We start from the raw sequence: 11,509 nt of genomic DNA, 5'->3' as shown, positions 1-11,509 counted from the left end.
TTTAATATATGTATTTGAATAAATTAGTTGAGAACTAACTGAATAGTTAAATTAAAGTGCTAAGATTTTTTAGTAATTAATATTTATTAAAAGAAACTATCTTTTCAGAGGCGCTTTTTTAATGGCTTTTATTTTATTTAGGATATTTACCTAAAATAAAGACCTCATTTTGAATAAATGATATTAACAATATCTCACGTTATTAGTTAAGTAAATAGCGTAAATTTTTATATACCATATTTTATTATAATTTTTTATAATATATTTTTAAAAGTAAAAAGTAATACTTATTTCTAGCACTTTTTACTGATTTTTTATTTTTTCTTTTAATAAACGGAGCCAACTCTTCTGAAGTATTTGACATGTGAAGAGATTGTTATGTTTTTTAAGTAGTTTCTGGTGTTTGATCGCAATCTTTTAAAATTACTTTCTCCTAAGAGTAATTTTGAAGCTCTAAATAATTTTAAGAAATTTTCATTTATAGAGAAGGGTGCAGTTCAACAACAAATTTTAACTTCTTAATGTGTTTAAATTCGTTTCTTTTTAAGACTGATATTGAGATCCTCGTTAATTTTTTATACAATTAAGCACTATTTATTATACGATTTAGATTTTGTAAACAAGAGTTGCATCCTAACTGATGCTTAGGTAAAGCATTGTAGACACTTTTGACGATGGGATGTCAATGGGTCAATGGGCCTTTATTGTTGTTTTTACTGATATCGAAAAGAATAATAAAGTTTAAGTGCAATACAGACTCCAAATACGACTATCAATTCACCATTAAAAAATTTAATTTTCTTTCCTAAGTTTATTGAATATATGCAACTATATATTTATATAATAAGCTTTTAAGTTTAAAGTTCTGGCGCTAATAATAAAACTAAATTTACGTTTCAACAACAATATTAAACAATAAAGTCCATTATTTGTACCGAAAGCTACAATTCTTCTGACTATAAAGAAGCTATTTTTTTTTAATTTAGAAGGATTGAAATAGCAAGGATAATATTTAAAAAATTATGTGGTTTACCAATTTCAAAAATTTTAATATAACTCATTTTAACGCTTCGGTTTAATAAGTTGCGTCTCTAAAGACTTGAATCAGACCCTTTCTAGTTGATGTATGCTCTCACATACAATCGTTACTGTTAATTTTCAGTATTAGCTTAAAATACAGTAAAAACTCGATTTATCGTTTCTTTATGACATGACTAAACTTATCTTAAATAATAAGTGAACTAAATAAAAATTGAGACATTTTACATGAAGTACTAGTAATTAATTTTATTGGTATAGAATGAGGTATTTCTATACATGAAAAATATCTTAGTAAATTATTTTAAAGGCTTCATTTAAGAGTCAGCTTACTGTCGTTAACTTATAACAACAACATCTACATCAAAAGGAGTTGCTATCAGTTTTTGCTGTCAAATTCTTTAACAGAGGTTTTTCATGTATCAAAAAAGGTATTGAAAAAAATTTAATATTAATTTAAAATATTAAATATTTTTTATGTATAAACTTTTTTATTCAAACATATAATTTATTTTAAAAATTGTTTAACATCAAAAAATATCTTCTTTTAGTTGCTAATTGTTATTTGTTAATTTTACAGACTCCATGCATTCGGGTAATCAAAGTTCTGGACATTTGTACTGATCAAAAATAAAAAAAAGGCAAAAAGTTTTCTCATGATTTTGTTATAAATAAGGGAATAAAAACAATATTTTCCACCTTTTTTTTGTACTAAGAAAGATTTTGTAAAAATTCTCTTAAAGTAGCGAATCTTAAATGCTTTCTTTTCAGTTATAAAATTATTATTGTAATATAAATAAATTTAAATTATTTTTCTTAACTTTTTTATATAAAATTTAACAATTCCCATGCATACTCATGCAAATAATTGAAATAAATCGGCAAACCAACATGAATAATCATTTTGTAACATATGAAAACACAAAAGTTCAATCACATGTCAGTTCTAAATAACTGACAGTTCTAAATATCACAGTTCATCGTTTAGTGAATAAATTTACATAAAATTACATTGATGTAAACACCAAGAGAATAGAAAATCAAATGGTCAATCAACAAAATAAACCAAAATATGTAGCCACTCATGTGAACGTAACTACTAATGAATTCCCGAACTCACCAGCACTTTGGGTTGATAACATATTATTATTGAAAAGAATTACTATTCTAAATTATACATGGACATTTAATTTTGTTTTCATATATGATATGCTTTATTCAGAAAACAAAGCTAAAGGGTTCGGGACTTATAGCAGAAATATACTAATTGCCAGCATAGAACAATAGCTTGAAATTGATGCTGATTTGAAATAGTAGTTATTTTTGGGTAACGAGACTATTTTACTTAAATCCGTCAATAACGAGCAAAATTGAACTTTCGTTTTGAAAATAAAATTCAATGATTTCGAAAATATGAATATTTTTAGGTTTTAAAGCATTTTAGAATGATTTAATTTTAATTCATGGTAGAATCGATGTACTTTATTGGTTTTTACAACTATTGTTTGAGTAAAATATTTTCATTTTTATTTTTAAAAAATTAATCAGAATTTTGTTTAATAATTGGTGGAAAGATGAACTACATTTCAAAGTTTCAAATAATGTTATAAACCCATTGACCCACGTAAATAAAAACCATATGCATTTGTATATAAATATATCTATCTAATCAATATTTAGCATAGACATATCTCTTATTTAAAAAAATTACTATATTAAATAGTTATAGACAACAATATTAAAGAATAATAATTATTAAAAATAAGTTTCCAAAAATTTGAAAATTATAACAAAAATATACGTGATTGGAAAAGTAACCGACACTATTCTATATCATTGAGGCAATCTACGTGAATACAGTTTCGGAGTCAAATTTTAAATTCAATACTTCGAGACAGAAAAGGCATTATTTAGAGAGACAAAACCCGGTTGGGAATGTCACTATTAAAGTACAAATTGTTGTAAGTCTGTTCGAGTTATGTTCTGTGATTTTATGATTTTTTTTGGAATAAATGATCCAAGAATGCATTATTAGACAATTATTTTAAAAACTGTTAAAAGAAACAATCAAACAAACAATTAAAAAAAAATAGTTGAATCTGTTTACGGGGCGGTATGCAGATCTTTGATCAGTTAGTCAAAGAGAAGGGAGGAACTCAGTTGTAACCCCCAGCTAAGAAAGAGTAAAAGTGCCTAATTTCACTAACTCGCAAAAACCTCAAAATAAGATAAATATAAGCTATAAATATAAGCAATATCCTTTTTGTTTAAAGTGTTCATAAATTTATAGAATAATTCTTGTAATCATAATGAATAAATGTTACATGAACACAAGCAGTGATAGCCAATCATTTTTCAAAATTCTGCAATAGATAATAAACACTTAATTTTCAATTTTAGGAAAGTTTTTTTTTTAAAGTCTGTTAAAAAGGTATTCGCTGTTCGACGAATAAAATATTCTGCTGAATGTGCTTCATTTCTTAATCCGATCAATGTTAAGCGGTTTCAAGACTAACACTTCAGAAACCATAAAGAAATCAAAAAACAAAAAAATCGATAATTGGATAACGTCAAAAGACAAAAAATTTTTCCATTGAATCCATAAACTTCTCAAAAATGGTCGAAAATCATAGCTAACGATAGAAAAAATTTGTATTAAAATTTGAATTACCATTACATTCAAATTAACGCAGTTTTATTTATCAAACTAAGTAGTTATACATCCAATTAAAATGCAATTAACACTGAAGGAGCGGAATTTTATTTGCGTAAAATAAAATACAAATCTGCGCAGTATGAGACTTTTCCAAATTTATAAAAATCATTTATTTATTCATTTGCAATAAATTTTTTAAAAGTGATATTAATACTGAATAGAAATAATACTAGAAAACTATATAATTTGCTAAATTTTCTCATTATTAAGATTTCAAGACAATTAAAAATTATTAGTTTTAAAAATTGTACAGTAATTTTTCATTTTATACTACTAAAAAAATTATTATTAATTTTTAGGAAATAATTTTCTCAATGATACTTTCCTGTACTATACTCAAGAATAAAATTTTGTTTAGTAATATTGAGAAAAGTAAATCCATCTAAGTAATTGTAAAATAAAATAAAAGTATTCTTAAATCTTAAGCATCCAGATGACTATTTCAACTTTTCGCATGGATTTCATATGAAAGTTGATGACACTGTCCATTTTATGCCACTGTCCATTTGATGCCACTTTATTGACCTTAACTTTTTATTGGGCTTCGCCCAGAAACTAAACTACTGTTATCTTTTGATTCCTTCCGTTAGGAGGGATTGATAGGCATTTTAACCATCAACAATAATAACTACAATACCGACGCACTGGAAAGATAATATATGTTATAACAGCGAGGATAGACTGTTTCATACTACTTACAACACAACTTCATAACGTCAAATATAGATCACTTTGGTTGTGTTAGTTTTCTTAAGAAACATATAATTAGCATTCAGTTCTGTTCTTGCTTTAACTTCCTCAGTTTTTGCTTTGATGGTCATATCAGTGGAGTGAAGTTCTTTAATAAGATTTCAAATCTCTTGAAAATTTAATCAATCAACTATTAATTTCCTTTAACATCCGGTCATTTCTACAATTTTTGTTGTGACAATCCTTACAAAAACAAAACCCTGATTATCTTTCTTTCAGTATTTTCTGAGTTTTACCATTTTTGTTTTGTATATGCAGCTGCCGATGACTTTTCTGTAGTATAATAATTCTAAGGTCTAAGAATTTAATTTTATTTTAAATTTTTTTTTTATTTTTTCACATGTCAATGCTTTTCCGCTGACGACTGGAATGCATATCCGTGCTGTTAAACATGTAAGCATTTTTTTTTATATAAATGAAGTTCAATATTTAATTTAATATAAAAGATACGAATATTAGCTTGTATATGGTATATCGTTCCACAAATTTTTTGTAAATGTTACAATTTTATATAATTTTTCTTCAGAATATTTAAACTTTCACTTTAATTAATTAATTTATGTCACAATTATTATAACCGGAAAATGATACATGAAAAAAAAATCGTTATTAATTTCGAATTTCACGAAAAATTTTACTATGAAAATAATAGGTTGTGTCTTTAGGAAAAGAAAATGCTTAATTATACCTAAGTGAGCGTTATTTATAATCAAGCTGTTTGAACTATCACATTTCAATTTCAAACTCTAACTTAACCTAATATAAATCTACATTTTTTTTTTACTTTTTCTAGAAAATTTTTCAACAACTGCTATAAATTCCTTTAGACATTTCTAAAGTTTTATAAGAACAAATTTTCAAGAAATCAACTTAAATAGTTTTTTCAAAGAATCTCTAAAATTTTCTTTTAGTTTCAAACCTCAACTTTTTATATTACATTTTTTTAAATTTATTTTCATAGCATTACTTTAAGCCCCTTCTTAAAAAATGTATATTTAGAACCTTTTCTCGCTATTTATGGAATGTTTTTTTAATGTGTTTACTTATCTAAGAAATTTTTGATATTGCGCTTTATGTCCTGTCAAAGCAAGTAAATTACTCAAAAAGTTTTGATTTGCCAAAAAATATTCATGCTTAAATCTTTAGGCAATTAGTCAATAATTAGAGCCAAATTTACGCATAATTAATTTTTTATTTTATTTTTTAAGTTTTAATTAGAAAAAAATTCATTGATGCGTAATGTGTATACCTGATATTTGTGATAACTGGGTAAAAAATAACAAAATATAAAAAAAAAAAATTTTATTTCTTACCATTAAGGACCCTGTTATGTAAAGTGTAATGGACTCATTAAAATTTTTTCTTTTTGGTTTTTACGAAAATGCGTGTTATGCAGAGTATCACAAAAATTGCAATAATTTTCTTCTAAAAGATGCAAATATTGACATTTATTACAGAATAACACTGCTTTACATAAATGACGAGGCACAGATAGCCTCGGGTCTCATGACCAATTTTGAACCGATGTATTGTTTTTTTCTCTCATTCTCTCACTCACTCTCTCACTCTGAATTTTATCATTTGCATTAAAAACAACATAAATTTTACTCATCACGAGCCCATGATACTCTACACAACATGGCCCTGAAAGAAACTGTTATATATTTAAACAACAAAGTATAAACAATGACAATTTCGTGCAGCTTTGGTTTATTAGGTTAATAAACGCCATCATTTACTTCAAATTTGACGGGATCAAACTTTATGCTTGATACTTGTAGTCTAACAATTATATACGGACTTTTAAAACCTTCGAATTATTCTAAAGACCACTGAATTGATGAAAATTTAATAATAAATTATTATTTACTAAATAGTAAATATTTATGTTACATATATTTATTACTATTACATACATTAGTAATAGTAAATATAAATATTACATACCATATCTTCGCAATTGCTGAATTAAACGATGTCTAAATAGCTACCGTTTTTATATTACAGTGATGTCCTGTCACACCTCTCGGTGGGGACCATGGCTCTATTGCCCTTTCTCCCCTCTCGTTATGTAGGTACACCCATGTTTATATATATAGTGGATCTAAATGTTTTCCATTTAGCTTTCATAATTTTTGATTCATTTACAATTGATTAATCTTTTGAACACATTAAAAAAGTACTTTCCTAAAAACTCACTTCTTCTGGACGCCAGAGCCGAACATTCCAAAACAAAATTTTTGTAGACACAATTTCTGCATTAAGTATTATAACGTCTGTTCACTAACACCAGGTACCAAAAAGAACTGCACTAAGGCTTGTAGGATTCACAAGATCCCTTTCAATGAGTTCACAAGATGTAGTCTTATAGTAAGTGAAACATGTTTACTTAGAAGTTACACGTGACCTAAGTGTCTTTCTTTTGTTATTGACAACTTCAGTAAAGGTAAATACTTCTCTTGAAGGTCACCAGGCGCACCCAGTACTCATAGAGACACATTTATGGAAGCACCAAAGCGAGCCAAACCTTCTGCCTTTTCATTTCCTTTAATGTTCCTTTGCCCAGGAATCCAAATGAAAATAATATTGTTGATAGAGTACTTTCAACATCTTATCTTACATATCTTGCAGAAAAAATTGCATTAATCTCAATAAAAGTAAAAGTCATACCATTAACAAAAAACAACAAATTAATCATCTTATACAAGCTCTGCTTAATTATAATAACCTTTTATGACTTATACATTTGAATACATAGGTTTTTTAATAATTCACAATCTAATGCTAAACTAGCAGTCCAAAAGAAAACAAAATTTGTTAAAAGGGAAGCATTAAAGGTTTTGCGAATTATTATACGGAATTTTAATCAAAATATTAGTGCCTGTTCAAGTACTCAAGATTGTCATTAATTCCAAGTGACACCACCCATTGATATGAGGCATTAAGGATATACTTGTAATGCCACATAGTTGGGTGGAATAAAACCTTAGTTATAAAAATTAGAAAGCAAATGAAGGAATAATAATTTTTATCATCGATTATTTCTACAAAATCCATTCATCCGTTAAATTAAAAATTTGAGGTGTAAATAATATTATACCAAAAAAATTACGTTAAAAAAAATTTATAAAGACATACATACTTATGCATAGTACTTATTAAATATATATATTTTATTTATTGTATTACTAAAAAATTGTAAACTTGCAAACCCAAGCGTTCTAAATAAAAACTAGATGTCTATTTGCCTTTTGTGGAATCTATTCATATTACAATAAAACACTTCTATTCTTGTGTAAACCTGTCATCTTTTTAATAATTAAAATTTATTTCTACCACAAATTTCTACAAATTTAAATTTTTATAGATACATTTTTTGCTTTAATTGACTGTATAGATATTTTGTGGCAACAAGCCTACGGCGCGTATGAGTAATTGACCATAAAAATGTAGTTTAATTTTTATTTAATTTTATTTTAAAAAAAATATATTTTTTCAATGAAATAATTTTAAACATAATGAAATGCATGAAAAAATTTATTTTTATTAATTTATTTATTTTTGTTTCTGATATTACTCAAATTTACAAATGTTTAAGGTATCGAGCTTTGCTTTTAGTAGTTGCCTATAAATTATTTATATCAATAAAATTTAAACATTTTTTAATTTACTTTCCCAATATGCGTGCTTTAATTTTTATCACTTTATATGAGCTCATAAATATTTACACGAGCTTACAATGTTCAACAATATAAAAAAATATCTCTTTTTTAATTTTATATTAAAAAATTGAATTTTATCTAAAATTATCTATTTTTCGCAAATTTACAAACATTCGCTAATTAAATTTTGAAACATTGTTGTACTATTAGGTACCCGTATGTGTATCTATAACTGAGGCTTGTGTTGAATTCACACATATTTAAAACAAAAGACTTTTAAAAATCTGAATCTATATATAAAATACAATAAAAAGAAAACTAATTATTTGCTAGAATTTAATTGTAGGTAACGTAACGGATCTTTTATGCAACAAAAATCGTTAATTCTAAGTTTAAACAAATTTTAGTTAGTTAGTAAGTTGATACCAGAATGTAATCAATGTCATTGAAGTCCCACAAGTTATTCAAATGTGCTTTGGGGTTAGCTAGAACTGCTGAATTCAGATTATTTACAAATTTATTTTAACGTTTTACGACATGAAAATACTGAATACTTATCGTACTTTTAACTAAAAATTACCGTGACGTAATCGAAATGAACTTTAAAATATAAAACTTCTCTAATGACTACAGAATAACAATAAGTCTGCCGGAAAAGTTACAAATGAACTACAAAATGTAATGACTACAAACTAACATCAACTAATTATATCTTCAAATTAGTTTCATCTAAGTTATAAGTGATAATAACAAGTTAGTTTCATTAAAGTGTTTCCATTTGTTATTCGTAAGCAGAATGAAGGTAAATAGTTCTCTTGAAGGTTTCCAGCGGAAAAGAAACCGGTACCTAAATCAATAGAGACTACAGACTAACAATGAGTAATTTTGTCTTAAATATAGGGATATTACTTAAACACAACTATTTAGTTTCAATAAATAATTCATGCTTATAGGCTGTTCATGTAACTCTGATAAATCAGAACTCTTTGAGTTTGAAAAGATCATTGATATATGTATTCAACGATTAGATATTTTTGTACGAACACATATAAGAAAAATTTCTCAAACCATTTGATAAATTATAAAATCTGACGTTAAAAGTATTCTCATTAATAACTTCTCTCGTTTTATTGTCAGTATAGTCTTCAACAAAGTTAAAGTTATGTTGTGAATAAAGTTGAACGATAGTTAAGTCAGTTTACAAAATATCAATTTTCAATAGTTCATTTCCAATAGATCATTCATTACGTCGCACACATATACTTAAATAAATTTTGTACAAACTTACAAATTTCTTTATTACACAAGACAACATCGTTGTTGGCACAAATTTGTTTTGTTTTTGAAATGATTAATGCATTTGCATTTTTGCTTCTTATTCTTTTCTGCTTTGGTGATCTAGGCATTAACTTAACTCAATTCCTCATTGAGGAAGAAGAACAACTCAATTGTATACTTTTTCATTTTGCAATAAAATAGAAAAGAAATGTTAGCGGCAAATTATTATTTATGAAAAAGAAAATAAGAATTTAGTTAGGTTTGAACATTTTAGTAGAAAACAATAAAAACATTTGTGTGTTTGTATAAATAGCACAAAGGGTATGGTATAATATAATATGGTATGAGGGCGGTTTTGGGTTAGGCTAAGGCCCCTTTGCACTGCGACCAGCTTGATTTATTGTGCACTCCTTTGTATTTAGAAATTCAGTATCTAGAGGAATCCGATGAGAACTTCATCTTCTAGTTGGTATGCACCTAATATTTTGCTTCTTCTGGGATCTAGTGCATCATAGTTGGTTATCAGATGTTTTATAGACTCTTCCTCGTCACAGCAGAATCTGCAAATATTAGTGTCGGATAGTGTCGGCTATTTCGTGTAAGTGCACAAGAGAGTAACTTAAGACTCTTCTTGTTTAGGTTGAGAGCGGTATTTGCTATTTTGGCACCAAAATTCAAGAATTTTTTGGAATGATATAGGCCGTCTATTCCATTCCAATATTCATTGATGATTTGTTGGCGGCTATTTTAAAAATAAAAAGGAAACTGTAATAAGAAGTAAAATTCGAAGTTGAAATGACTACTAGACAGTTATGATTGAACAACTGAACAAATATTTATGTAAAATTGTCTTGTCGAATTAGCAAATTTACTGATTTACATGTACATACAGCTTTGGAGCATATGTCGTATAATCTCCACGAATTCAGATTTCTTGATTGGTACTTGAAAATCTTTGCCAACGCTTTCTGTTTGTGGTATATAAGTATCATGTACAAGTGTTCTTATAATTACATTTAATGTTTTCGACTGAAGTCTTTACAAAATTTGTGCACTTGATAAACTGACGTTACCACACAACCAAGTTGGTTTATGGTGCTGTTATATAAGAGAACTACACATACGCTACATAAGCTAACCAAAGCAGTTTAATAGATTTTAGGATGAACTTTCTTGTTAATATAAACCAAATTAGTGAGTGCCTAAATAAATTTTGTCTTCATGAGGAAACAAATTGTCACTTTTAACTTCCATTAAAGGTGTAAGTGATATTTTTAATTCTTGATTTTATGAAGAATGTGTAAGAATATCGAACATAAACAACACATTTTAAATTGGTCAATTTTAAATTGGGAAATTAGTTACAATATTAGCCATTAACCTTTTGACCATTGACTCAGTTCTTTAAAATCGATTCTTAGCTAAGTTTTTGACTTGTATATGCAACGTTTGATTAAAGATTTATGCTTGACTAATCGTCATTACGAGTTCAAATGTCGACTGCACCCCTTAATGCTGTTTTAATATCTATTAGAGTTTCTGAAGTCTTACAAGCTCTTGACAGGTATGATTTCTGACCTTAATTTATGACTTTTAATTTTAAATTATATTAAAGATGCGTGTAATGCCGCATTGAAGTTTTTGAATTAATTTATTATAATTGTTATGAAACACAACATAATTTATATTATATATACTCAAAACAAGAATGAACAAATTTACTAACTTTCTCATTACAACAAAAATACAACATGAAGATGTGTTTTGTGTTGCCCTTAAGTTAAAATAAATAAACTTTATTATGAGTTACAAAAAAACTGAAGCCTTCTCTTCTCTTAACTTGAACCTACATTGAAATAATATTATTCTTCATTATGACTTCGGCAACTCTTGTATAGCTGCCGGCAATTAAGTTTCATTGTAAACTTAATATAATAAGCTCTTATAGGCAGTCCCCATTCTATTTATATCTTCTATTAGAACAAATTTTTAAACGGTAATTATATTTATTTCATAAATTTTTAAAATTGGATACTAAATTTTTATGAAATACAATTATAATTTT

General features: G+C 26.6%; 1 protein-coding gene across 1 annotated transcript in view; it reads left to right on the top strand.

The window, feature by feature from the left end:
- LOC119675774 (octopamine receptor-like) overlaps positions 1–11,509 on the top strand; it is an 82,059-nt gene that overhangs the window by 63,566 nt on the left and 6,984 nt on the right. The window lies entirely within an intron of this gene.

This window comes from Teleopsis dalmanni, chromosome 2 (assembly GCF_002237135.1).
Source record: "Teleopsis dalmanni isolate 2A chromosome 2, ASM223713v2, whole genome shotgun sequence".
Lineage (NCBI taxonomy): Eukaryota > Metazoa > Arthropoda > Insecta > Diptera > Diopsidae > Teleopsis > Teleopsis dalmanni.
Note: the sequence above shows the minus strand (reverse complement) of the source record. Positions and strands in the feature narration are given on the sequence as shown.